Source organism: Pelodiscus sinensis, chromosome 3 (genome assembly GCF_052426305.1).
Source record: "Pelodiscus sinensis isolate ZL-2025 chromosome 3, ASM5242630v1, whole genome shotgun sequence".
NCBI lineage: Eukaryota > Metazoa > Chordata > Testudines > Trionychidae > Pelodiscus > Pelodiscus sinensis.
In genome coordinates this window covers 106,714,586-106,741,590 of record NC_143054.1, presented here as the reverse complement: position 1 = coordinate 106,741,590, position 27,005 = coordinate 106,714,586, and the positions used below count along the sequence as shown (strand labels likewise).

General features: G+C 48.3%; 1 long non-coding RNA gene across 2 annotated transcripts; it reads right to left on the bottom strand.

Moving 5' to 3' along the window:
• Positions 1-478: 478 nt before the first annotated feature.
• LOC142827907 (uncharacterized) lies at positions 479-20,581 on the bottom strand. Of its 2 annotated transcripts, XR_012902709.2 has the most exons (5): positions 20,488-20,581; positions 15,313-15,391; positions 2,538-2,647; positions 1,922-2,015; positions 479-878 (listed from the first exon to the last, which is right to left on the bottom strand). It is a non-coding gene; the product is annotated as an uncharacterized LOC142827907 (long non-coding RNA). The 2 variants fall into 2 exon arrangements; XR_016349203.1 differs by having other exon boundaries at positions 1,922-2,647.
• Between the last annotated feature and the right edge of the window lie 6,424 nt (positions 20,582-27,005).

Here is a 27,005-nt window from a genome sequence, read left to right as displayed (position 1 = left end):
CTTTTTGACCATGTTTTTCAAAAGTCTGCCTTAGGCTGGGGCTAGTGGAAGTTGTGGGGCCCTGCTAGTGTCTAAGATGGGATCAAAAATTAGGGGGGCTCCGTGTGCTGCCAGAGCAAGGTCTGGCGGGGGGGAGGGGGCGCGAGCCAGGAACATAGAATGCGGGCAGGAGAGAGGGTTCAGGAGCAGGCTGGGGGGGGGGGGGAAGGTGTGGGGTCTGGGCGTGAGAGGGTGCTAGAGTGTGGTGGTGCAGGGTTATGGGCAGGAAGAAGGGTGCAGGAGCGGGATGGGGCTGCAGAGTCTGGAAATAGGGACCGTTGCAGGAGTGTGGAGGGTCTGGGCAGGAGTTGGAGTGTACATATGGAGTCTGGGCAGGAAGGAGGGTGCAGGAGTGTGGGATCTGGGCTCGAGGGCACCTTTCCGGCACAGCTCAAGTAGATGTAGCTACTTGTTAGGAATAAGGTCTCAACACTCTGGATGTGGTGAAAACAAGTCGGAGGATTTATTACACACAGCACTGGTCGAGCGAGAACCAGGGGTTAAGCTGGAACACACTGGTTAAGCAAAACATTACAATACATTATATCGGGGAGGAGGGGCGCGGCGGACGGAGGGCAAGCAATTCCATAGGTTCTAGCAGCAAGACCAAATGAGCACATAAGCCAATCTACTATGAAGGTTACACAGCAACTCCGCCCATCGCCAATTAAACTTCTTATCAGTAATACAGGTAGTTATTCCTAACAAGCTAAGTAAACCAAACAAAAAAAGCCAGACAATTCAATGGCAACTTTTGTCTAAAAAAGTTATGATGCGTATACAGGAGGACGATGCCGCCTCAAGCTGGCGTGATGATCCTTGGGTCCTGGGCCCATTATCTAGGATTAAAGGAAAACAGTAAGAACATATCACACTCACTAACATTAACAAGGCTGGTGAGGGCCCTTGGATTGTGGTTGCCAGGGCGACCAGGGTCATGTATCTGCCTGTGCTGTGCAGGTCACAGGCACGGTGACAAAACCTGGGACAAATGTCCTTTGTCACACGGTGCACTGCGCTCTGCATCAATGCTAGCACTGCTAGTGAGGATGTACTGCACCGACACAGTGACTGGGTATGTCCACAGCCATTGAACTTAATTTTAGTGTAGACACCGCCTCAGAATGACACTAGCCTGAGAACCAGGCAAAGGGGAGAACTGAACCTTAAACTCTCAGTTTGGGGAGAGCACTGACCCCTGGCTTGTAAAGCCGATGGTGATACAGTCTTCGCTGCCCAGATTATGAATGCAAAACGGCCTAGGAACCAACTTTTCAGATGGGCCCCCACATGTGCAATTGGCAGGTGAACTCCTGTTTTCCATTGGGGTTTTGATGGGCAATAGGCATCTGGAGTGCTAGTGAGGTGATCTATCATCTGTGAGGAATCAGAAAGATAGGCTTGCGGGGAACATCTACTCTGAAAGCTCAGGCGCCAAGTCAACTTAGGTGCCTATAAGGTTCAGTGGCAGAGTAAAACTGGAATTTAGACACCTGAATTCAGATTCACACTTCAACTCCTGAGTTTGTGTCTAAGTACCTTTGTGAGTCAAGATGCTAAGTCCAGAACAGCTGTGTGTGTGTGTGTGTGTGTGTGTATGTGGAAACAGAACCAACAGCGAAATGTTAGATGGCAAGGCTTCCTACTGAAGAGGAAGGATCCCACAATGAAAAGAGAGAGGGAGAGGCCATATTCAAAAACGGGCACAAGGAGTAGGGGGACAGCTCCAGCTCCTGTTGGCATTAGGACACATTACAATCAATAGGGAAAAGAGGAGGTTATATCTTTTATCGGGGAACCGGGAGTAGCAGAAGGGGGCAGCTATATCTCCTAAAAAGCACTAATGGCAGAAGACGTACGCAGTGAATAGTGGGAGACTTACCATAATTCTTCTATTCCAGTCCTCAGCAATCAGGCGTCCATTTCAATATGGCATCCAGTTTCTGGAACTACGTTTCATTGAAGACGATCACAAACTAGAAAGAGTGCAGACAAACAACAAGGCAGAAAATCTATACAACAGTACCTATATGAAGACAGACTTAAAAAACTGGCCTTGCTTTCACGTGTTACACTGGGTATTCTGAAGGAACATACGGCCTTTGTCTCCTCCTCAGGCAACAAGCAAAAGCCAATGGCAACATTACTTAAGACCTATTACGGAATGCAAACGGTCACATTTGGGACTAGACTGCAGAGGATAAAGCGGTTCCTAAAATACTCAATGGGCGTGATGGACCAGGCCGGGTCTGGGCACTGCTGAGGGCATCCACTGAGGGCGAATTGCTCAAAACCCAGGGCGGCTCATTACAGCCCCAGACTGGAGACTATTTGCAAACAGGTCATATACCAGTCAGGCAGAGCACTTCAGCTGCCAATCCAACCACAGCAGGAAACCTCAAGAGCAAAACCCCTCTGACACCCCAACTCTCCGTGCGCCACAATCAGCCCCAAGTCTGCACACAGGTGAGGGGGTGATAGAACCAAATCTCACCTACCCCAAACAGGTCTTTCCAGTCCCAAAGAACCATCCACAAATCCCCGGTCAGTTTATACTTCGGATCTTACCCACAAGATCACGCTGAGCCAATCCTTCAGAATCTAAAACCTAAAGGTTTATTAATAAAAGAAAGAAAAGCACGAGAGTAAGGTTGTTAAGGAGAATACATTACATGCATTGAATCACCAAATTCTCAATGCAGGCTCCAGGCAGACATGTCACAAACTGCTATCTTAAAAGTCTCTGGTTTACATCCTATGTCAGGATGGGCCAACAAGTCTTCCAGTCTCGCTGTTCCTGGCAAGGCTGCATCTGGAATCAGTAGCAGATTTGAAGGCAAGATGCAGTCCACCTCATGGCGTTTTATATTCTCCCCTGGTATCTTCCAAGCTGGAGCAGGTGACATGGCCAAGTGACCTATCCCTTAGTCTCATGTCACAAGCTATGATATTGGCTGGCTTGACGGTCCCAGACACATTCTGCAAGTGTGTATTGGGCACCTTGAGAGCCATTGCTAATTACCAGAGTCATTGACTGGACATCCGTCCCTATAAAAAGGCACTTCAGGCCAGTATCAGCACAAAGTCCATATCCATAATTCAACATATAGACATCATAAAAGTACATGAACCACACACACAGAATCATTAGAACATAAGCTTTCATTTCACACCTCACATCGGCTCCTACGTACACAACCCCCTGTGGACGCAGCAGTTATCTGGCTGCTCCCTTTAAAATCTAGTAATGGGGCACTGGGCTGAAAACATGTGCTAAGAACTTAACCCTTAGGAGACTGAGGAGAAGGAAGGGCACCTGACACACTATCATGACCCATTAGAGTAGGGAGAAAAGGAAGGAAGAAAAGTACAGGGGAAAAGAGCACGAGAGACCAAAAAAAAAAAACCCTTCAAAAATGGCATGATGGTGCTACCCTGCTGCCTACTAAGCAGACCTCTATGCCGGGCACTAGGGGCCAGAGTGGAAGGAGAGAGGGAACGGGCACCTAGGTAAGAAAAGTACTAAAAGGAGTGCGTGCTATCCTGCCCTGGTGGCAACTGGGGGAAAGGGGACACGGGAGAAGGGGGGCGCTATACCTTAGAATGGCCACTAGGGCGCGGCAGAAGCGAGTGGGGGGGAAGGGCCAGCGAGGCCCGGTGGTTCGCCTCCCAAACAGCGGGGACAGGCGAGGAGCCAGGAGGGATGGACGGGTGAGGTCAACGGTCTAAAGGGCCATAGCGGGAGGAGAGCAGGAAAGGGGCCGCTGCCCAGCCTAAGGGGCAGCAGAGGGCAACCCAACGGCCACACCTGTACAACGGGCACTAGGGGCCAAGGCGACAGGCAAGGCCCACGCGGGCAGCTATAATGCACACAGGGCCTGAGGGGAAAGCCAGGCAGCAGTACTGAAGAGGGAGAGAGTGTCTAAGGGGCAGCCCTACCGTATGAAAGGAGGAAGCATTAAGGAGACTCAGGAGAGGGAAGGGCACCGACACCGTACAGCACCCCTTAGGAGGAGCATGGATGCAGGGCAGCCAAGAGGAGGCCCGGGCCACGCCCAAGGAACAGCAGCTTGGAGCCGAGAAGGGAAGCGGGCAAAGGGGAGCCTGTACGGCGTAACGGGCACTCGGAGCAGCAGAGGACAGGGGCATGGGGAAGCCAAAAGGGGACTGGGTCCAGAAAAGGGACTAGAGGGCGCCAAGCGGCTCCCTAGTGGCCGTCAGGCAACACGGACACTGCCGCCGCCGCCGCCTCTATTGCCCCGTCATGCAGCACACCTGGCCCCTAAACTCCCCTTTCGCCTTCTCTATCCCACACTGGGTCTCGTGCAGTAGAGCTGCCCTTTCCCCCCCCCCCCCCGTCCGCGGCCCCTACTGCCCGTTGACTCTGAGGAGGGGAAAAAGGGCAGCTCTACCGCGTAAAGGCCACTGCAGGAGGCAGAAGGTCCCAGGGGAATTAGGGGCGGCCACGCTGAAGAAGGGGGCAATACAGACAGCCGGGACGCGCCGAGCGGGCAAGCAAGCGCCCGACCCGCATCACGGGTACCGGCCCCGGAGGGGGGGGGGGGGGGGGGGCGCGCAATAGGAAAAAGGGGAGGCCAAACTGCGGAATGGTCACCAGGGCTCAGCAGAGGACACTTCCTCGGCCTCACAAGACGCTAGGGAGAGCCGAGGCTCAAGGAGGGACGGGTGAGGTCCAGGGCCTAAAAGGCCATAGCGGGAGGAGAGGAGGTGTTTATGCGGCTAAGGGGGCAAAGAGGCCCACCTATATGCTGGGCACTTGGGGCCAGAGCGGAAGGAGAGAGTGCGAAGGGGCACCCGGGGCAGAAAAGGACTAAAAGGAGTGCGTGCTATGCTGCCCTGGTGGACACAGACGCTGAAAAGCAGGGACAGGGCAGCTCTAGGAGCTCGCGGGCACTGCAGACAGAAGAAGCGTGTCAAAGAGAAAAGGGCCGTCTCTTTTGCCTACTGTGAAAAGGATGTGTTGAAGCTTACTTGGAATATGTCAAATGAGCACTAGTTTAATTGTAACTGTCAAAGAGAGGCAGCATTGTGAGATACAGGAGATAAAAATGAAAACAAAATTTGATTAGATGACCAACAATAACCCCGCCGCTTTTAAACGAGTAAGTAACTCAGACAGCAGTATGCAACAAATGTGCTAATTACCTCAAAAGGAGCAGACGAAAGTTTTTGTAAAAGCAGAATAAGACAACAAAAATCTAATGTCAGCAATTGTCAAGCGAGTGGAGGAGTACTAAAAATACTAAAACAAGTTAGCTGAAACAGACTAAGAGTGGACGGGTTGCGAATCTAAAAAACTAAATTTAATCAACTAAAGCTCCCTCTTTGGCGCTGAATCTCGCTGCCGTACATAAGCTCCGAAAGGGGAACAAATAAACTCTAAAAAAAGAACGAACACCAGTCGTAAGTTGCAACAAAAAATCTAAGGAAAGAAAAAACAAAGAAAAGAATATCTCCTGAATCTAAGCAAAGCTTCTATCTTTCTTAACATAAAGATTATATATTTGTTAACTCCATAAATTGTTTAAAAGTAAATCAGGAGTGTATATCTGTAAGAGAAGTTAGTATTTCTTGGGGGTTTTTTTTTTTTTTTTTTTTTAACTGTACTATTTTTCTACTTTCTTTGTATATTATATGGTCTTAAAAAATCAAAAATAGTAAATTGATTTCAATAGAAAATTAATTATAAAGTAAATAGAAAAAATCTGTTTGACCCTAAAAAAAAAAAAAAGTATTCCTCTGTCTGTAGTTTCAAATCCTTTAAAGAACCAAACCCAGTTACCAAAATGGCGTCACGAACAGGATTTGACAAGAGCAGAAGATGCCCTTTTGATAAGTTAAACAAAACAGAAGGTATAAAACCTCTCAACCACTAGTTCTATCGTAATAAAGATGAAAGGGAAGAAAAACATGCCCAAAATAAGAGCACTTCTAGCAATAGGGGAAAAAAATCATACCTATAACCCTACATGTAACATGTTCAAAGTTAAGATGTTTAATAGCTAATAATGATCTAGCAAAATAAAAGTTAAAAGATTGCAAAATACTATTACCAGACGTAACACAAAAAACCCCATCTAAAGAAACAAATTAGAAAAAACTGCAAAACATATTAGAAAGAACAGCCGATACGCGACAGATCCGTACCGAAATAGAAGTAGCCCAGAAATATTAAAATTGCCAAGTCAAACAACTAACAAGTACTAGAAGACCTTATAAAATATGCTAAAAAAAAGAAAAGAAAATATTTAACTGCCGACAAATGAGATCCAACTAAAGGGGTCCGTGTACTTTAGCACTAGTTGAAAAAAGCCAAAAACAGTTAACAGCAGCACAGAGAGCTGATCCTCACCAATTTAAATATATACAAGATCCAGGTCTGATAACAAGAAGACAAAGTAACACCACAAACAGTATAGCAAAGAGTAGAAGAGAACGAAAGAAACCAAAGCCTAAAATTGTAGCCAACAGCCCTAACAAAGACTAGTGTTTGGGGAATATTAGAAACTATAAATGATTTAAAAGTAGTACGCAAACATACCTCAGCACCAACATACGATCCCCCGAGAGACACGCGTAAAACGTGCGAAAATTTCCAAACCCCGAAGAAGGGGAAAGACCCAAACACAGAAGAAAAAGCCATATTTAGTTTTCTGTTAAGAAATAGATACAGTAAACCAGATTTTAAAAAGATAACGCCCCAAGAACAGAAACAAGCAGCAATAGAAAAAAAAAAAGATAGCAGGAATAGACAAAAATTCTCTAAATCAAAAAACGAGTAGCAGAAGCCCCGAAACAATCCAAGAAAAAAAGATAATAGAATTTATATAAGTGCTGAAGTATTAAATTAGAACACCAAGAATTATGAACAATTTAAATAGTTATTAGATACAAAAGCCCAAATAACCATAATAAATGAAGCAAAAGTACCACATTAAAAAAGAAAACGTAAAATATGAACGTCAAGACTAAATGAAGATAAAATGTATCAACCAGAAGTAATAAAAGTAAAACAAAAACAGAATGTAACAAAAACCACAGTAGTACTAAAAGAAAAGAATATACTAAGCATAAATATAATAATACAGAATCCAACAATACGACAGAATTTAAAAACAGTATTATCAATACAAATATCCAATGAAAAATTACATGTCACAAAAGGTGAATAGTATACCAACAAAAGCAGAAAGAAAAGAACCCATTAATCAGTCATTAAAAGAGTTACTAATAAATTAAACAAGTATTACACACCCAATATAAAAGTCCAGCATAAAGAATACCAAAAAAAAAGAAAAAAGAGATTATAGAAAAATAAATGAAGCAATACAACCAGTTGCCTTTACCACCACCCCCCCTAAAACAAACCAACTATAGAACAATATTTAAAAGAAAAAGAAGAATTAAAATAAAGAGCACTAATAGATTTAAACGATATGTTTTATAGTATACCTATAAAAAAGAACCTTAAATTTTTCAATTAGAAGAAAATACTATAGGTGGAACGCATTACCCCCAAGGTTATAAAAATTCACCAGCACATTAGCAACAGATGCCATAAAGTATACCCTTAGTCAACAAAGTTAAGAACAAGATCCCCGAATAATATACTATGTAGATGACCTTTTAAGAAGAGACAAGACACAAGAAGCTATAGAACACTTAACCACTCAAAGATAGCAAATAAACGAAAGAAAAGTAACTATAGCCCAAAGTAAATACTCCCTTCTAAGAATTCAAGTGATAGAAAATAAAACAATAAGTACAACTTACCCCAATGGTGTAAGTAAGTAGTTAAATAACCCTCCGAAAACCCACAAACAGCTACAAGAAGTTTTAAGCATAGTAAATTATAATGAAGCAAGTATTCAACAGTTAAGACATAAAATAAAACCCTTATTGAAATTATTAAAAAGAAAGAAAGAAAGATTTAATTATCTACAATGAAAAAGCCCAAGCAGCCTTAATAGAATTAAACCAAAATTTGTAACACCCCACTCTATTAAAAAAGTAAGACCCTAAGAAACCCCCAAGAGAATTACAAATTAACTAGAATGAAGAGTGGGTAACACAAAGAGAAAAACAAGAAAAAGTAGATAAATTGATTTTGCAATTTAACAAACCCCCAAAACATTATAGTGAATATAGAAAACTATTATAAGTTTAATAAAATAAAAGATAAGTACTTTTTTAATGACAAGTGTAAGTCTTACTTTACACACTCCAAAAGTGTCAGCTTTAGCATAGCTTACCATAAAAATAATACCACCAAACTTTGAAAGCCAGACAAATACTTAAGAAAAACTGTATTATAGCGAGCTAGTTAGTCAAATGTTAAACTAAGAAAAAATGTAATGCCCTAAAGCCCCAAAAGCTACACCAAGAATAACAGAAACACCCTAGATATTAACAGATAAAAGCATGAAAGGGGGAAAAACAAAAGCAAGATATTACTGTACCAAATGTGAAAACAAGTTCTTTATTGTGTTAAAAGAAAAGAAGCAGAAGTAGAAAAAGTTAGAATAAGATTACAACATACACAAGAAAGTCACCATAAAAATTAAGCATAGATAGTATGTATGGTATAAAAAGACTGTTAAAAAAGAACACAGACATTGAAACACATGCAGGGTGGAGAGAAATATAGACCATCATCAGAAATCACGTAAGTGGTACATCAGTAAAACATATCCCTAGCCATAAAGAAAGATACAACACTAACCACAAACAACTAGATAAAGAATTGCAAGAATTTAAAGTGTTAGTAGAAAAAAACAAAGAAAAAGAAGAAGTAAATCCATTCATAAAATACTTACATGAATACACAAGCCACTTTGAAGACACAAAAAGAAAGAGAATAGATAAAGCAATATACAGGAAGAGAATCAAGAATTAAAATAAAAGAACATGAAAAAATACATAAAAGCCTGTAAAATTTGCCACAATACTAAACGTATAAATCAGCTAAAATATGCCTAATAAAGCATATAACCCAGAATATCATAAACCAGGAAACCATTAGCAAACAGATTTATAATAAGACCATTACCGAGTGCTAAACAATACCCAAAGCGAGTAGTTGTGGTAGAGTTAAGAAATCAGAGTACTATAGTAATTCCTTTTTAAAAAACCAAAAGCAAAACACATACTAAAAGCCTTAGAAAAAATAATAGCAGCTTAAAGACGCCCACAAATAATACAATCAGATAGAAGCCCACCATTTAGAAGTAAAAAAATTAGAACAATAGTCCATAGAAAAAGGCATAACATAGCATTTAAATTTCCCATACCATCCTCAATCCAACAAAGTAGCAGAAAAGAAAACTGATACCTTAAAACAGCAACTAAAAATAGCACCTTTAAAGGTTAACACCTAGTATTAGATACAGTTTTATTAAATGTAAATGAACATACAAGCCGACAGCCAGATATAAAACCCAAGCAGCAACCAAACTAAAAAAAGCCCTCCTATAAAGCAAAGAGAAAAAATATAGATTGTATAGCCAACGAAAAATAAAGAGAAAAGAGTAGCATTAGAAAGACCAAAAAAGTTACCATTCACCTATGTAATCACAACAAAAACAAGAAAAAGATTAGCACACCATAATTAGCTAAGTAGTAAAGAATGAAATTAACAGTTCCACAAGATTATATATTACAAGTTGTTCATCATCACTAAAAATCACGTTAACAGTGCAAGATAGACCAGCTTAAATAGTAAGTATGATCCATTACAACAAAACTAGACCCAAGTCAAAAACACCACCACCACCCAAACTAAATTAGCTAACAAACCAGCCCAGTGGCAAGTGTGTAAAATAAACTATACCACCCCCACTAGGAAAGAAGAAGTACAGGCAGTCCCCGGGTTACATGGATCCGACTTACATCGGATCCCTACTTACAAACGGGGTGAGGCAACCCCGCACTCGCTGCTTCCCCCCAGCGGACCAGGGAGACGCGGAGCGGCTTTTCTCAGCAGACACCTCAGCTTGAGAATAAAGGACTGAGGGAAGTGAGGTGTGGGAGAATAAAACTGAGCTCTGGAGAAATGTTTGGCTAGAGTTTCCCCCTACAGTATGTACCAGTTCCGACTTACATACAAATTCAACTTAAGAACAAACCTACAGTCCCCATCTTGTACGTAACCCGGGGACTGCCTGTAAATCAAACTCTAGTTATAATTCAACAAAATGATACCAGTTAGAATATGTCCCGCTTGTATAGTATTAAAGCTAACATGAACAATTAAGTAAACAAATCATATGAAAGCGCACACTCCCCCGTCTCCCCCCCATACAATGATAAGCATGCAAGCCCCAAACCAAAGTTTATTTAGCTTTAGCATAACACCATTATATGGCGTATAGCTTAATATTAGCAACCCAACAGAAACACACAACCCATAGATCCAAACCACATTTGTAACAATTCCACTATCTGGAACCACAGCCTTAGCTACATCAGATAGTAATGCAACCCTTCCAACATTAACAGTTGTAATACCCCCCTCAAATTTACAACCAACAAAAACAGGAAGAGTAATAATAAGATTGCAACCAGCATATAAAAAAGAAAGAAAGAATAGAACATAGTATAAATTGCACAACATGAAAGTCACGAAAAAAGAAAAGAAGATATATAAGCAACCAAAAAAATTATTAAAGCAATGGGAGGAGGATGTAAAACCAGATTTGTTAGCAATTAATTCATTAAGTAGAAAAATAATAGTCACCATGAAAAAGCTGAAACGGCAAAATTATTACATTAAGTAAATACAGCTGTAAACATATCTAATACAAATGCCGATAAAACAAGAATAAAGTAACAATATATCTATGTATTTAAATAATCTAAATTGCATAAGTTTGTACAGTAGTAGTAGTAGTAGTAGTTTTAGAAAAAAATTATTGCAAAAAATTAAGAAAGATGAGAGAGGGATAAGTAAAAAAGCACCATTCGTCAAAATACCAGATACAGCACAAATCAGTCATGAAATAACATCCCATAGAATTAATATAAGATAAGAAGCAATAATTATACCAACAAGAAAGATATAAAGAAACAAGTGAAGTATAAAGAAAAAGAATAGTTTCTACACCTAAGCATTAATGTAATAGTTCAGAAAAGTTCAAGATGTGTAAACCAGCATTGTTTAATAGACAAAAAGTTGTGTCCACATTAACGAGTAAAATTAATTAGTTACCAAATAAATGTAAAGAATACATAAGCTCTAACCAAACCCATTTAATTGTTTGTCACTGTAGTGACTCAATTTAGCAATTGTTAAGCAAAAAAATAATGCATAATAAATGTTATGTTATACCAGTTAAAATGAATGTCACCGTACCTTTTCGTAATGTAAACAAACTATAAAACTTAACACAAATGAGTTACAACTGCACTAAAAAAAGCAATAAGACTACTGAACAAAATATAGTGTCGTAGATCCGATTTTTAACAAAAGAAATGAAAGCCATAACAAAACAAACTTTCCAAGACACCCAAGTAATATTACCAGTAGAGCATTTCACAATACAAAAACTAAACTTACAAAAAATAGAAGTTATAAATCTAGACGTAAAGAAACGAAATTAGAACATTTTGTTAAAAGTTAGAAAATGTATTAAGCTAGCAATCAAGAATCAAACTGTAAAACACGTAAACGAATCACCCATAACAATAGTAAACGTATTACATAATTTAGATAAAACAATTAAGTATAAAAAGTACAAGACGACAAAAAGCAAGTGTTTAAAACTTTTTATCCATGTTGATATCAAAAAAAGAGTTTTAGATTATTTGTACAATAATAATATTAATAATTGTAATAAGAATATTCTATATGTGTAAAAATTTTTCCCAAAAACAAACTATAACATTTATGAAAATAAAACAAATAGAAAACGAGCAAATAGCAAATCCACAAGCACAGAGGGAAATAAAGTTATTGTAATTAAAGTGTCTCATTTGACTCAAAAGGATGTGTTAAAGCCTACCCAGAATATGTCAAATGAGCACTAGTTTAATTGTAAGTGTCAAAGCAAGTCAGCATTCTGAGATACAGGAGATAAAAATGAAAACAAAATTTGATTAGATGACCAACAATAACCCCGCCGCTTTTAAAGAAGTAAATAACTCAGACAGAGGTATGCAACAAAAGTGCTAATTACCCCAAAAGGAGCAGACGAAAGTTTTTGTAAAACCAGAATAAGACAACAAAAATCTAATGTCAGCAATTGTCAAGCGAGTGGAGGAGTACCACCAAAATACCCAAACAAGATATATAAAGTTAGCTGAAACAGACCAAGAGTGGACGGGTTGCGAATCCAAAATCCTAAGTCTGATCAACCAAAGCTCCCTCCCCGGCGCTGAATCTCGCTGCCGTACATAAGCTCCGAAAGGGGAACAAATAAACTCCAAAAAAGAACGAACACCAGTGGTGAGTTCCAACGAAAAACACAAAGACAGAAAAAACATAAACAAAAGAATATCTCCTGAACCTAAGCAATGCTTCTATCTTTCTTAACATAAATATTATATATTTGTTAACTCCATAAATTGTTTAAAAGTAAATCAGGAGGGTATCTCTGGAAGAGAAGTTTTTATTTCTTGCTTTTTTTAACTGTACTATTTTTTTTTACTTTTTCTTTGTATATTATATTGTCTTAAAAAAAAAATCAAGAATAGTAAATTGATTTAAATAGAAAAAATAAAAAAGTCTTTGTTTGACCCTAAAAAGAGTATTCCTCTGTCTGTAGTTTCAAATCCTTTAAAGAACCAAACCCAGTTACCAAAAGGCACCTTGACTAGGAGAAGGGGGAGCGCTATACCTTAGAATGGCCACTAGGGCGCAGCAGGAGTGGGCGGGGGGAAGGGCCAGAGAGGCCCGGTGGATCGCCTCCCAAACAGCGGGGGGACAGGCGAGGACCCAGGAGGGATGGACGAGTGAGGTCAGCGGCCTAAAGGGCCATAGCGGGAGGAGAGCAGGAGAGGGGCAGCAGACGGCGACCAAACGGCCCACACCTGTACAAGGGGCACTAGAGACCAAGGCCCACTCGGGCAGCTATAATGCACACAGGGGAAAACGAGGCAGCAGTGCTGAAGAGGGAGAGAGCGTCTAAGGGGCAGCTCTACCGTATGAAAGGAGGAAGCATTAAGGAGACTCAGGAGAGGGAAGGGCACCGACACCGTACAGCAACCCCTTAGGAGGAGCATGGATGCAGGGCAGCCAAGAGGAGGCCCGGGCCCCGCCCAAGGAACACCAGCTTGGAGCCGAGACGGGAAGCGGGCAAAGGGGAGCCTGTACGGCGTAACGGGCACTCGGAGCAGCAGAGGACAGGGGCGTGGGGAAGCCCAAAAGGGGACTGGGACAAGAAAAGGGACGAAGGGGCGCCAAGCGGCTCCCTCTCTAGACTGCTGCGCCTAGTGGCCGTCAGGCAATATGGGACACTGCCGCCGCCTCTATTGCCCCGTCAGGCAGCACACCTGGCCCCTAAACTCCCCTTTCGCCTTCTCTATCCCACACTGGGTCTCGTGCAGTAGAGCTGCCCTTTCCCCCCCCCCTCCCAGTCCGCGGCCCCTACTGCCCGTTGACACTGAGGGGGGGAAAAAGGGCAGCTCTACTGCGTAAAACCCACTGCAGGAGGCAGAAGGTCCCAGGGGAATTAGGGGAGGCCATGCTGAAGAAAGGGCAATACAGACAGCCGGGACGAGCCAAACGGGCAAGCAAGCGTCCGACCCGCATCACGGGCACCGGCCCGGGGGAGGGAGGCGCGCAATAGGACAAAGAGGGGGGAGGCTAAATTGCAGAACGGTCACCAGGGCTCAGCGGAGGACACTTCCTCGGCCTCACAAGACGCTAGCGAGAGCCGAGGCTCGAGGAGGGACGGGTGAGGTCCAGGGCCTAAAGGGCCATAGCGAGAGGAGAGCAGGAGAGGGGCAGCAGAGGGCGACCAAACGGCCCACACCTGTACAAGGGGCACTAGAGGCCAAGGCCCACTAGGGCAGCTATAATGCACACAGGGGAAAACGAGGCAGCAGTGCTGAAGAGGGAGAGAGTATCTAAGGGGCAGCTCTACCGTATGAAAGGAGGAAGCATTAAGGAGACTCAGGAGAGGGAAGGGCACCGACACCGTACAGCAACCCCTTAGGAGGAGCATGGATGCAGGGCAGCCAAGAGGAGGCCCGGGCCCCGCCCAAGGAACACCAGCTTGGAGCCGAGACGGGAAGCGGGCAAAGGGGAGCTTGTACGGCGTAACCGGCACTCGGAGCAGCAGAGGACAGGGGTGTGGGGAAGCCCAAAAGGGGACTGGGACCAGAAAAGGGACGAGGGGGCGCCAAGCGGCTCCCTCGCTAGACTGCTGCGCCTAGTGGCCGTCAGGCAATATGGGACACTGCCGCCGCCGCCGCCGCCACCTCTATTGCCCCGTCGTGCAGCACACCTGGCCCCTAAACTCCCCTTTCGCCTTCTCTATCCCACACTGGGTCTCGTGCAGTAGAGCTGCCCTTTCCCCCCCCCCCTCCCAGTCCGCAGCCCCTACTGCCCGTTGACTCTGAGGAGGGGAAAAAGGGCAGCTCTACCGCGTAAAACCCACTGCAGGAGGCAGAAGGTCCCAGGGGAATTTGGGGCGGCCATGCTGAAGAAGGGGGCAATACAGACAGCCGCGACGAGCCAAACAGGCAAGCAAGCGCCCGACAGGCGAGGACCCAGGAGGGATTTATGGGTGAGTTCAATGGCCTAAAAGGTCATAGCGGGAATCTAAATGGAAGGTATGCTCCCTAGCTCAGATCAAAGTATAGAAGGTGAGAAGGGGGTATTGGCTCCATTGAGGAGTGAGAGGGAAAGGATCATCTGCCTAACATTGAATACGGAACACACCAGGGAGAGAAAAGGAGGGAAAGGGTAGCAAATCTGAGTACAAGTAATGGGGACTAGGAGGTTTCAAGAGAAAAGTGGGTAAGGGATCTTTATTCTTCCTAAGGGGAGCAAACAGCAGAGGACCGTCAATCAAATAAGCGGCAGCTACACTGAGGAAGAGCGTGAGGACCAACAAAAACACATAATGGGAAAGAAGCCGTTATATTCCACAATGGAAAATAGGGTAAGAGAATCAAAGGAGAGGAAAGGGTGCGTATATTGTCAGCCACAGAAGCTATAGGTAGCAGATGCTTTCATGTTCAAGGGGCATTTATACCTGCTAAAGAGCACACATGGAAGGAATGGTAACACTAGGGAAAGGGAAGCCTTACCGTAATTCTTTTGTTCTCATCCACAGCGCTTGTGTGCCAATTCCATCATCAGGCATCATGTTGACCAATTAGAGGAAGTCTGATGAAGGAAAAAAACTAGCTTAAAACAGACAAGATCACTATAAGGCTGTGGTCACCAACAGGTCGATCGTGATCGACTGGTCAATCGTGAGGCCACGACCAGTCGATAGCGAGGCATCCTGTCCGCCCCGCCCTCATTTCCCTCCCACCCCCGAGAAGCCCCACTACCTACCTAAAGTGAAAATGGAGGTAGTGTAGGCTTCCCGGGGATGGACAGAAGTCCTGCAGCTTAGCACCACTTCCAGCGATTCCCGAAGTAGCGCTAGCTGCTCTGCCGGGTGTACTGCGGGAGGGAGCATTGGCTCCCTGCACCACACAGGAGGGGTGAGTCAGCCCCGGGGCAGGCACGCACTGGGTTTCCCTGCACGGGCGGGCGGGGGGGGGGAGAAGAGAGGAGTTCAGCCCCGGGGCAGGCACACGCTGCTTTCCCTCTGGGGTGGAATCCTGAGAGGAGGCAGAAGCAGGGGACTCTCTGCCTCCACTGGCACCCCGCTCCCCAGCCACAGAATTCTGTTCCCACTCCCCTGTTCCCAGCTACAGAAATCTGTCTCTATTCCTGTCCCCACTGACACCCTGTCCCCAGCTGCAGAAACCTTTCCCCACTGGCACTCTGTCCCCTGCTGCAGAACCCTGTCCTCTTCCCTGCCCCCCGCCGCAGAACTCTGTCCCCACAAAATGTATAATTATAAATGCTTCATTTTAGATTTAAATAGCATGAATAAAAAACATTTATTTCATAACTATAAACACATGATTTTAATTTTAAACATCGCATAATTTAAAAATAAACTGTTTATCAGAGTCTGTAAGTAAGGGCTGGGGATAGCAAGTGATGGACAGGAGGGGAATAGAGAGGGCGGGGCTTCAAGGAAGGGGCAGGCTGGTAGATCTTCGCCTGTTTGGAGATTTAAAAAGCGATCTCGGGTGTAGAAAGGTTGGAGACCACTGCTATAAGGTATATGGGTAAGGGGACACTAAGCACAATTACACTAGGCACAAGCGGTAAAATTAAAAGCGTCAGCTACACTGCGCAATAAGCACTTGGGCTAAGATGGTAGAAAAAGCTTAAAGAGCACCACTGAGGGCAGAAAAGAAGGGGAAGGAACAAGCGTGCCTATCCTGCATAACCGACACAATGGGGAGCAGAGCCCCAGAAGGCTATTCTTCACATTGGCCACTGGGGGGAAGCAGCAGGAGACGGAGGTGGACCGCTTATACAGTCTAAGCAATACGAGAGGCAGCAGAGAATTCAAAGCAGGAATAAAGTGGTGGCTGAACTAAACCAAGTCTCCTGAACACAACAGAGGAGGCATAGAAGGGGGGGGGGGGGAGGAGGAGGAGAAGAAGACACACGTAACTTTTGAAGCACAGGAGAGGAGGCCTAGATTACCTAACATGCAGTAGGCAGATGGAGAGTGAAATGGTGGGAGAGAGGGAAAGGCGGCCACCCCGGTTAATAGCCAGCACAGAGCGTAGATACTTCTATACCACAAAACAACACTACAGGTAGACTGAGGAAGGGGGAGGTAACGCACAATGGGGAGGAGAGAAGGGGAACGAAAGCAGTCCAAGTACAACGGGCACTAGGACAACAGGGAGAGGAGGAGGAAAGGGAGAAGAGGGCCAAAAGGCGGGAAAGGCAGATCGAAAGGCTAAGAGGCACAACTCAGGGCAGAAAACAGGGGCGCCTAGCCTCCATAACCAACCCTCACAAATGGCAAAAGAGGGAGGGAAGACATGTTCTACCTCCCAACGGCCACTAGGGGGCAGCACAGGGGCTGAGGGCCATTGTTCCTTCCCCCCACGCCCTCCTTTTACAACCTAATGGACGCTAGGGGCAGCAGAGTGCTCAAGAGGGCAAAGAGCCCTCCTTACTACATTACCCCTTCTAGTGTCACTGTGCAGGGACCCGCCCCTCACCCCCGTTTACCCTCTCCACGCCATAGGGGGCGTCCTTATGCAGTAAAGCTGCCCTGTCCCCTCCTCAGAGTCAACGGGCTGTAGGGGCAGCGGACTGAGGAGGCGAGAAGGAGGCAAAACCCACATTTTAACGCCCACCAGGGCACGCAGAGGATGAAAGGGGACCGAGGGAGGATAGGCTCAATAATGAAGAACAAGCGGGAAAAGGACGCCCTTATTTCATAGCCGCTACCGGGGGCAAGAAAGGGGCAGCTCTCTTGCAAAAAGGGCAGGAAGGACAGCAGACAGTGAAAGGGGAGCAGAGGCAACTATAGCCCACAAGGGCCATTAAAAACTGAGAGGAGACAGGGGCTCAAACTACCTCAACACCACGACTAAGTACAGCTGAAAGCAAAGTGGAGAAAAGGACGGTTATGCGCCTCATGGACGCCCCCCGAGGCAGGAGTGGAAGGAAGGGTGGCTATCCTGAGGAACAGGCTTTAGGGGCACCAGATGGCAAAATGGAAGGCTTTACTACACAATGGGCAGTAGGGGCAAATGACTGAAGACAAAGGGGCACTTATAAAGCTAATGGGGAAACGAACACAGCAGAGGTGAAAGGGGGGAAGAGAGCTGTTATTGTTTACACAGGGCACTAGGGTGGAAGAGAGCCAAGAGCGGAAGGGAGAAGGAGGAGCAGGTAGATTGCACAAAGCACACAAAGGGGAAGGAGAGCTTCTATAGGGAGGAAGCGGCAGCTAAACTGAACAAGGTCTCCTGGATACAACAGATGAGGCATAGAGGTAAAGGGGGGGAGGAGGAGAGAGACACATTTCTAACGTAAGAGGCACAGGAGAGCAGACAGTCAAGGAGAAAAGGTTAGGTTGCCTAACACGCACTAGGCAGAGGCAGAGTGTGAAATAGCGGGGCGGGGAGGAGGAAAAAAGAGTAGGCCACCCCGGTTAATAGTCAGCTCCGAGCAAAAGCACTTGTATACCACACAACAGCAATAGAGGGAGCAAATTGAGGAGGGTGGCCGTAACACGCACAATGGGGAGCAGAGAGGGAGAAGGGGAAAAAGAAGGCAGTTCAAGTACAACGGGCACTAGGACAACAGGGAAAGGTCGAGGAAAGGGGCAAGAGGGTCAAAAGGCGGGAAAGGCAGATCGAAAGGCTAAGAGGCACAACTCAGGGCAGAAAACAGGGGCGGCCTAGCCTCCATAACCAACCCTCACTCAGGGCAAAAGAGGGAAGGAAGACATGTTATACCTCCCAACGGCCACTAGGGGACAGCACAGGGGGTGAGGCCCATTGTCCCGTTTCCCCCCCCTTTACAAGCTAATGGACGCTAGGGGCAGCAGAGAGTTCAAGAGGGCAAAGAGCCCTCCTACTACATTACCGCTCCTAGTGTCCACTGTGCAGAGACCCGCCCCTCACCCCCGTTTACCCTCTCCACGCCATAGGGGGCGTCGTTATGCAGTAAAGCTGCCCTGTCCCCTCCTCAGAGTCAACGGGCTGTAGGGGCAGCGGACTGAGGAGGCGAGAAGGAGGCAAAACCCACATTTTAACGCCCACCAGGGCACGCAGAGGATGAAAGGGGACCGAGGGAGGATAGGCTCAATAATGAAGAACAAGCGGGAAAAGGACGCCCTTATTTCATAGCCGCTACGGGGGGCAAGAAAGGGGCAGCTCTCTTGCAAAAAGGGCAGGAAGGACAGCAGACAGTGAAAGGGGAGCAGAGGCAACTATAGCCCACAAGGGCCATTAAAAACTGAGAGGAGACAGGGGCTCAAACTACCTCAACACCAGGACTAAGTACAGCTGAAAGGAAAGTGGAGAAAAGGACGGTAATGCGCCTCATGGACGCCCCCCGAGGCAGGAGTGGGAGGAAGGGTGGCTATCCCGAGGAACAGGCTTTAGGGGCACCAGATGGAGAAATGGAAGGCTTTGCTACACAATGGGCAGTAGGGGCAAATGACTGAAGACAAAGGGGCACTTTAATGGGGAAACGAAGCCAGCAGAGGTGAAAGGGGGGAAAAAGAGCTGTTATAGTTTTCACAGGGCACTAGGGTGGAAGAGAGCCAAGAGCGGAAGGGAGAAGGAGGAGCAGGTAGATTGCACAAAGGGACAGGAGAGCTTCCATAGGCAGGAAGCGGCAGCTAAACTGAACAAAGTCTCCTGAATACAACAGATGAGGCATAGAGATAAAGGCGAGAGGATGAGGAGAGACATACACTTCTAATATACCAGGCACAGGTCAGCAAGCAGAGAGTCAAGGAGAAAATGTTAGGTTGCCTAACACACACTAGACAGAGGCAGAGAGTGATATTGTGGGGCAGGAAGGAGGAAAAAAGAGGTGGCCACCCTGGTTAATAGTCAGCACAGAGCGAAAGAGGGGAAGTCTCCCGTAGTGCACGTTGCTGCTCCTAGTGCCCCCTAAGCACAGCAACCACCCCTTAAACTAAAGTCCAGAGCTTCCTAGCTGTAATGTAGTACAGTTGCAAAGTCCCCGCTCCACTCCCGCCAGTCAATGAGCGCCGGACCTAGCACCCTGAGGGGAGAGAGAGAGAGAGAGCAGTACCGTGAAGAGCAACGTACGTAGGATCCGCCCTCACCTCCGACCCTTGCGCTCAGGAGGCCCCGCAGCCCCCGGGGAAAGGCGGCCCGACGCCGCGGGCCCGGCCGCCCCGCAGCCCCCGGGGAAAGGCGGCCCGACGCCGCGGGCCCGGCCGCCCCGCAGCCCCCGGGGAAAGGCGGCCCGACGCCGCGGGCCCGGCCGCCCCGCAGCCCCCGGGGAAAGGCGGCCCGACGCCGCGGGCCCGGCCGCCCCGCAGCCCCCGGGGAAAGGCGGCCCGACGCCGCGGGCCCGGCCGCCCCGCAGCCCCCGGGGAAAGGCGGCCCGACGCCGCGGGCCCGGCCGCCCCGCAGCCCCCGGGGAAAGGCGGCCCGACGCCGCGGGCCCGGCCGCCCCGCAGCCCCCGGGGAAAGGCGGCCCGACGCCGCGGGCCCGGCCGCCCCGCAGCCCCCGGGGAAAAGCGGCCGGACGCCGCGGGCCCGGCCGCCCCCATGTGGGACGGCACCCAAGGCAGAGTCAGGCCCCAGGCGCACGGGTTTTTAGGCCGAGCGGGTGAGGGATGCAGGGCAGGGTCCCAGCCGAAGGGGAGACTCCAGGCCCAACGGGAGGGGAATACTCACGAAGCAGCGGAACGAAAACGGCAGCGCTCAAGTCTCATCACAGACGCCAGCCTCACCTTCGGAGTCCCCACCGGCAAATAGCGCTCACCTCTGCTGCAGCTCCTTTTATATGTCCCGGCGAGGCTCTGATTGGCTGCTTTCAGACGCCTCTCTTTGATTGGCTCCTTTGCTCGCGCCTCTCTCGGTCACGTGAAGGTCTCGTGCCCTAGCCACGCCTTCCTCTGCAGGGAAGAGCCAGTTCTCGCGTATCAAAGCGCAGGAGTCCTTTCAACTTGACTTTTTGTCCTCAGACACTGGTGTGAATCTGAACTAGCTCCTCTGATTTGGAGCAGTTACATCGGTGTCACTGAAAGCCGTTTGTCCCTGGGTTTTTTTATGGTCATTTAGCTAAGGGATTTAGCCAAGGGTGGAATTTCGGGCGGGCGGCGGGACGGACGCAGGTTGCTTTTCCTCCCGTGCCCAGACGCTAAGGGAGCGAGGGGATAGCACTTGCGTTCCTTGCTTACGTTCCCCTCGCTCCCGTAGCGTGCGGGTACGGGATGAAGAGCAAGCCGCCTCCCGGAGCGCACGGCTGCTGCCTCCCCTACCCGCCCAAAATTCCGCCCTTGGTCACACACGGCCAGGCGGCATTAAATACAGCAGAAAACTACCGGTGCAAGGCCTGCCATTGAGCCCTAGTGCCAGGACATGGCATGGCATGCCACCGGGCTTCTCTTCCACAAACTCCCTCGCCAACGGCCACAGCCTTGGCCCTCAAATGTCAGAGTGTTTCAGAGCCACGGACCGTTCCGCCTCCATTTCACACTCCTGCCGCTCGTTCCCTTAGTGCTAGCTATATAGACACCTCTTAACCCATTTTCACCTCTCTACACCCCTTAGCAAAATGCAGGACAATGTAGCACTTTAAAGACTATCAAGATGGTTTATTAGGTGATGAGCTTTCGTGGGCCAGACCTCTGAGGAAGTGGGTCTGGCCCGCGAAAGCTCATCATCTAATAAACCATCTTGTTAGTCTTTAAAGTGCTACATTGTCCTGCGTTTTGCTTCAGCTACCCCAGACTAACACGGCTACATTTCTATCACTATTCTACACCCCGTAGTGAGTGTCGGGCAGCCTGGATTGCTGTCTCTGAGCCCCCAACACCATTGCGCCCTCTTGTGCCCATGAGGCTGTATTGGTCTTTGTCGGCGCGCAACACGATTGCGCCCCCTAGTGCCTATTAGTCTGTATTGCTGTCTCTGAGCCACTAAGACAATTCCGCCCCCTTGTGCCCTTTAGACTGTATTGCTGTCCCTCAGCCCGCAACGCCAATCCGCCCCCTAGTGCCTATTAGTCTGTATTGCTATCACTGAGCCCCCAGCACCATTTCGCCCCCCCCTACCCGTTAGTCTGTATTGCTGTCTCTGAGCACCTAAGGCAATTGCGCCCCCTTGTGGCCATTATCCTGTATTGCTGTCTCTGAGCACCTAAGGCAATTGCGCCCCCTTGTGGCCATTATCCTGTATTGCTGTCTCTGAGCACCTAAGGCAATTGCGCCCCCTTGTGGCCATTATCCTGTATTGCTGACTCTGAGCACCTAAGGCAATTGCGCCCCCTTGTGGCCATTATCCTGTATTGCTGTCTCTGCGCACCTAAGGCAATTGCGCCCCCTTGTGGCCGTTAGCCTGTATTGCTGTCCCTCGGTCCGGAACTCCATCGCGCCCCCTAGTGCCTATTAGTCTGTATTGCTGTCTCTGCGCACCTTAGACAATTGCGCCCCCTTGTGGCCATGAGCCTGTATTGCTGTCTCTGAGCACCTAAGGCAATTGCGCCCCCTTGTGGCCATTATCCTGTATTGCTGTCTCTGAGCACCTAAGGCAATTGCGCCCCCTTGTGGCCATTAGCCTGTATTGCTGTCTCTGAGCACCTAAGACAATTGCGCCCCCTTGTGCCCATTATCCTGTATTGCTGTCTCTGAGCACCTAAGGCAATTGCGCCCCCTTGTGGCCATTATCCTGTATTGCTGTCTCTGCGCACCTAAGGCAATTGCGCCCCCTTGTGGCCGTTAGCCTGTATTGCTGTCCCTCGGCCCGCAACGCCAACGCACCCCCTTGTGCCCATTATCCTGTATTGCTGTCTCTGAGCACCTAAGGCAATTGCGCCCCCTTGTGGCCATTATCCTGTATTGCTGTCTCTGAGCACCTAAGGCAATTGCGCCCCCTTGTGGCCATTAGCCTGTATTGCTGTCCCTCGGCCCGCAACGCCAACGCGCCCCCTTGTGCCCATTATCCTGTATTGCTGTCTCTGAGCACCTAAGGCAATTGCGCCCCCTTGTGGCCATTATCCTGTATTGCTGTCTCTGCGCACCTAAGTCAATTGCGCCCCCTTGTGGCCGTTAGCCTGTATTGCTGTCCCTCGGCCCGCAACGCCAACGCGCCCCCTAGTGCCTATTAGTCTGTATTGCTGTCTCTGCGCACCTAAGGCAATTGCGCCCCCTTGTGGCCATTAGCCTGTATTGCTGTCCCTCAGTCCCCAACGCCAACGCGCCCCCTTGTGGCCATTATCCTGTATTGCTGTCTCTGAGCACCTAAGGCAATTGCGCCCCCTTGTGGCCATTATCCTGTATTGCTGTCTCTGCGCACCTAAGGCAATTGCGCCCCCTTGTGGCCGTTAGCCTGTATTGCTGTCCCTCGGTCCGGAACTCCATCGCGCCCCCTAGTGCCTATTAGGCTGTATTGCTGTCTCTGAGCACCTAAGGCAATTGCGCCCCCTTGTGGCCATTATCCTGTATTGCTGTCTCTGAGCACCTAAGGCAATTGCGCCCTCTTGTGGCCATTATCCTGTATTGCTGTCTCTGAGCACCTAAGGCAATTGCGCCCCCTTGTGGCCATTAGCCTGTATTGCTGTCCCTCGGCCCGCAACGCCAACGCGCCCCCTAGTGCCTATTAGTCTGTATTGCTGTCCCTCGGCCCGCAACACCAACGCACCCCCTAGTGCCTATTAGTCTGTATTGCTGTCTCTGAGCACCTAAGAGAATTCCGCCCCCTTGTGCCCTTTAGACTGTATTGCTGTCCCTCGGCCCGCAACGCCAATGCGCCCCCTAGCGCCTATTAGTCTGTATTGCTCTCACTGAGCCTCCAGCACCATTTCGCTCCCCCCGTGCCCGTTAGTCTGTATTGCTATCACTGAGCCCGCAGCACTCTTGCAGCCCTCCGTGTGTATCAGCCTCCACTGCCGTCTGACCGCATAACACTACGGCGCCCCCTTGTGCTCATGTCCTTCTTTTGCTGTCTCTGAGCCTCCCCAACACCATTTCGCCCCCTAGCGCCCGTTACACAGTGTTGCTGTTTCTCAGCCACCAACACCATTACTCCCCCTTGTGCCAATGAGAAAGTATTGCTCTCTGAGCACCTAAAAACACTGCACCCTCTTGTGCCCATTAGACAGTATTGCTGTCTCTGTATTGCTATCACTGAGCCCGCAGCACCATTTCGCCTCCTCCCTCGTGCCCGTTAGTCTGTATTGCTGTCTCTGAGCCCCTAACAGCATTTTGCCCCCTTGTGGCTAGTACTAGGACGTATTGGTCTCTCGCAGCTCGCAACCCCTAGTGCCTATTAGCCTGTATTGCTGCCTCAGAGCCCCCAACACCATTACGCCCTCTTCTACCCATGAGGCTGTATTGCTCTCTCCGGTCACCTAAGACCATTGCGCCCCCTTGTGTCCATTAGAACGTATTGCTGTCTCCAGAAGCATTGCGCCCCATTAGGCGGTATTGCTCTCTGGTCAGCTAACACCATTGCACCCTCTTGTGCCCATTAGACAGTATTGCCGTCTGAGCCTCCCCAACACCCCTGCGCCCCCTTGTGCCCATGAGGCTGTATTGGTCTCTCAGCCCGCAACAGCATTCCGCCCCCTATTACTTATCTGTTCGTGCCCAGAACACCATTACGCCCTCTTCTGCCCATGAGGTTGCATTACTGTCTCTGATCAGCTAACACCATTGCGCCCATTAGTCTGTATTGCTATCACTGAGCCCGCAGCACTATTGCAGCCCCCCCCCCCCAGCGTGAATCAGCCTCCATTGCTGTCTGACCACATAACACTAATGCGCCCCCTCGTGCTCATGACATTGTATTGCTGTGTCTCAGCCCCCAACACCATTACTCCCCCCTTGTGCCCATTAGACGGTATTGCTCGCTCTGATCACCTACCACCATTGCGCCCTCTTGTGCACATTTTCCTGTATTGCTGTGTCTGTGGTCACACCACCATTACGCCCTCTTCTGCCTATGTGGCTGTATTGCGGTCTCTGATCAACTAATACCATTGCGCCCCCTTGTGCCCATTAGACAGTATTGCTGTCTCTGAGCACCTAAAAACACTGCCCCTCGTGTGCCCATTAGACAGCATTGCTACCACTGAGGCCCCAGCACCATTTCGCCCCCCTCCAGTGTCCCATAGTCTGTATTGCTGTCTGAACCCCTAACAGCATTTTGCCCCCTCGTGGGTATTCGGATGCTTTGCTGGCTCTCATCACCTAACACCGTTGCACCCATTATGCTGTATTGCGGTTTCAGGTTCCAGCACTATTGTGCCCCCTTGTGCGCACTAGGCTTTATTGCTCCGTGAGAGTCCCCAAAAACCATCATGCCCGTGAAGCAGTAATGCTGACTGAGCCCCCAACACTATTACGGAAATGCGTGCCCATTAGTCTGTACTGCTGTCTCTAAGCCCCCAACACCAGTGCGTCCCCTTTTGCCCATAAGCCTGTATCGCCATCGGGCCCCCGAGTGCTCCTTAGGTTGTATTGCTGTGTCAGCCTCCAATACCTTTGTGCCTAGTCGGCTGTATTGCTATCTGAGCCCCTTACACCATTAGCCTGTATTGCTGTCAGCACGCAACACCATTAGGTCCCCTAGCGCTCATGAGCCTGTATTGCTGACTCTGAGCCTGTTCTAGACCGGGCCAGATCCTCAGGGCTCCTTACAGTCCCTGGCTGGAGACCCTTCCCAAATAGGCCACAAACCCTTGAACACCCAGCGCTTCAGCTGCCAATCCCACCAGCGGGAAGCCTCATGAGAAAAACGGCTCATGCACTCCAGCTCTCTCTATGCCACAATCAGCCCCAGGCTTAACACCCAGGTGAGGGATTATAGAACCCCTTTTTCCTGTCCCAAAGAACCAGCCACAAATTCCCAGTCAGTTGCTCTTTGGATCTTGTCCACAAGATCACGCTGAGCCAATCCTTTAGAATCTAAAAGTTTATTATTAAAAGAAAAAAGCATGAGTGCAAGGTTGTTAAGGAGGATACATTACATGCGCCGAATCACTGAGTTCTCGGTGCAGGCTCTTTGTAACATCTCTGCTAACTGCTATCTTAAAAGTCTCCGGTGTACATCCTATGGGTGAAAGATTCTTCCCGGCTCAGTATTCCTCACAAGGCTGCATCGGAGATCGGGGCGGAATTCAAGGGAAGATGGAGCGTGCCTTTTATATCCATCCCTGGTGTCTTCAAAGCTGGAGCAGGTCACATGGCTCAGTGACCTATCCTTGTGTTCCAAGTCAGCAGTCATGCTATTGGCTGGTTTGCAGGTCCCAGACACATTCTTCACGCGTGTATTGGCCTCTCTGAGAGCCTTGCTAATTAGCATGGTTACTGACTGAACTTTCCTGGGCCTTTGATCTGTCTCAGACAATCTTCCAGTAGAAGCACAGAATACATATTTAAAATTCCACATACAGATATCATACAAGTAAATGAACATACAGAATTAATAGAACATAAACTTTAATTTGACACCTCATTGGGCCCCCTTTGTACAGGCTTTGGGGGCAAACACGTCCCGTCCCGTCCGTCTCCCCCCCCCCCCCATGGATGCAGCAGTGACCTGTCTGATCCCCTTAAAATCCAGTAACATGACAGCCTCAACACCCTTGCACCCCTGTGTGTCTATTAGGCTGTATTGCTTCCTGCCACAAGGCTTAGTCAGGGTGCCTGCGGCTTTAAGCGGGGCCAGGAGACAGGAACTATAGAATCCTGATTAATTTGAACTGCTAAAAACAACACTGCAGCCCCAGGAACAGCCAAGCCACCACCTGAGCTCCGGACTTGGCATACAGGGCAGTTTCCCATCATGCGGCCCTGCCCCAGCTTCAGCACTTCTCCAAGGCTGGAGCTGGTGCCAGAGCCCCATGGTGGCTGCCTAGCTGCACACAGGTCAGGCCGCATGGACCCCACGCCGCTGGGAAAGCTCCAACGGAGAAGGCAAGTGTATCCCACACAGGAGCCCATAGCAGGAAGCTGCTGGGCAGAGGAGCAAGGTCAGGATGGCGGCAGGGCTCAGATGGGGGTGGTGTTGGCGAAATGGTGTAGGGTTGCCAGGTGTCTGGTATTGAACCTGACCACCTGGTATTTTCACCCGTCTGGCAAAAAATCAGACAACACCGGACTTAGGTATTTTAAAATACCTAAAGTGTCTGGTATTTTCTGGCCAGGAGACAAAAACCCCAGGGGCTTACCTGGTTCCACAGGGGAGCT